The sequence below is a fragment of the Tupaia chinensis genome, unplaced genomic scaffold (assembly GCF_000334495.1).
Source record: "Tupaia chinensis unplaced genomic scaffold, TupChi_1.0 Scaffold000256_1, whole genome shotgun sequence".
Taxonomy (NCBI): Eukaryota; Metazoa; Chordata; class Mammalia; order Scandentia; family Tupaiidae; genus Tupaia; species Tupaia belangeri.
Window position 1 is genome coordinate 519,121 of NW_006159736.1, and position 2,045 is coordinate 521,165.

The 2,045-nt window shown below is 34.0% G+C and overlaps 1 protein-coding gene across 1 annotated transcript in view; it reads left to right on the plus strand.

Annotated features, from left to right (window-relative positions):
• KHDRBS2 (KH RNA binding domain containing, signal transduction associated 2) overlaps positions 1–2,045 on the plus strand; it is a 528,464-nt gene that overhangs the window by 476,587 nt on the left and 49,832 nt on the right. The gene's annotated exons all lie outside the window — the stretch shown is intronic.

Sequence of the window (2,045 nt, forward strand, 5' to 3'; positions counted from 1 at the left end):
TATATATATATATATATATATATGATACTCTTAAATTTGGATAATTTGAGGAGTGTAATAAGGGAATTATTTTTGATGACAAAATACTACAAGGGACAGTTTGATCCCCTGAGGTTATCCCTGAAGTGAGGTACACTACTACCAAATATAGTAGTGAAAGGGAAACAGAAAAAGCTGTAGGAAGGGTCACCTAACAGGTGAGACCTTGGGTTCAGAATAGCAGCCATGGCCATCCCGGTAGGAGGAATCTCAGGAGTTTAATACCCCTACTTCACTCTTCACCCTTTCCTAGTCTCCTACTATTGCTCCTATTGCCAATAGATGGAGAGCCCATTAGTCATCACCAGGGAGAGAGCAGGCTAAAGAGAAGAATGAAAATGGGAAACAAATGGAAGAGACCCAGCCCAACATACAAAATTTTGATCACTTCAACTAGTAATGGTACAAATTGGTGTCAGTTGCTTAAAGATATAAATAATGAAATTGCCATGGGAACAGTAATGCTTTTAAGTTAATTTGTATTATATTTATGAGCAAGAGTCTATATACTAGAAAGAAAAAAGGAAAGAAAAGAAAAGAAAAGAAAAAAAAGAAAAGAAAAGAAAAGAAAAGAAAAGAAATGAGAAGACAGAATAAACAATGAACATCAAGTACACATGTGGTGCACCAGTGGGTTCTCAGATCCCCTTACAGTTCCATATAGCTCCTCAAGGGTGAGAGACCACAGGATGGGACTCACTGCTTTGTTGTTTAGATGCTAATGGAACTAATGATTCATAATAGCTAATGGTAGTTTTGTGCTAGCCATTAGTGCTAAGTGTTCAGGGGCACTTCATCTCACTTCATCCTTACAACAACACAGGAGGCAAACACTGTTTTTTTTTTTCTCCATTTTATAAAGAGAAAAATGGAATTCTAGAAATGTGAGATGACTTTCCCAGCTTCATTGATGTAGTAAATGTTAGATTCGAACTCATATTTACTAGCTCCAGAGCCTTAGAGATAAATACTAATAAATACTGCCTGGAAATTTTAATCAGTTCAACAGACTTTGGTTATGTGCCTGATCAGACCAGAGAGAGTAGGCATTGTAATATAATAAAAATGTAAGGAATCACCTGCCAACTTTCCAAGAAGTTCTGAGCAAAGGACACTTTGAATCAAGGAAAACAAATGTACCCATTGTTTTTAACATAGAAGTTTAATGTGAGCCCTTGTATTTGATACTAAGAGTCGACAAACCTTTCTAATATAATAAAAACTTAAGTGTGAGGTACTACGGTTATTCAGTAATTTAATAAGATATAATACTAAGTATGTAACAACTTTTCCTATTCATTTAAGTTGTGCTATTCACTATAAAGTCACTCACCCTCATTTTGTAATTCAATTCTCTTATATCTCAATATTGTAGTCAATGATAAGATTGAATTTATGAAAGGATATTGAAATTGAGATCTTTTCCTATAGTTATTATACAAGTTAGTTGTATTTGCATGCCATCTACAGACCTCTGCATGCATAAACCATAGATTTGATATTGTTTGAATTTATCTCAACAGGATGAGAATTGAGCTCTTAATATACACTATTTTTTTTCTATTTTAGTCTTCACTTGACTTATTTTTTTAGGCACTTAGGGTAACTGCTGCTAGTTTTAAGAAGAAAACAATGTTTTTCCTCAGATTATTCATTATGTATGAGAGATCTTCAAAAACTATGGAAACTGCATATCATGGAAAAACTATGCGTGAGTTTTGATTTTTTGCACCAGAATAGCTCATACTTTAATTCCATTTTTCCTTGAGCATTTTATGTCCCTTCACATTCATTATTTTTCATTTTTCATTAGTTTAATATCAATGATAACTGAGCTACTAGCCTAAATAATTAATTTCTACTTAAAAATATACCATTTGGGCTGACAGATGATATGGTGGTTGAGGTGCTGGATTCCCACATGGCCAACAGTGGTTTAAGTCCCAGAAATAGAAACTTACTTTTTCACTTTCTGTGTGTGTGTCTGTGTGTGCGTCTGTATTTGT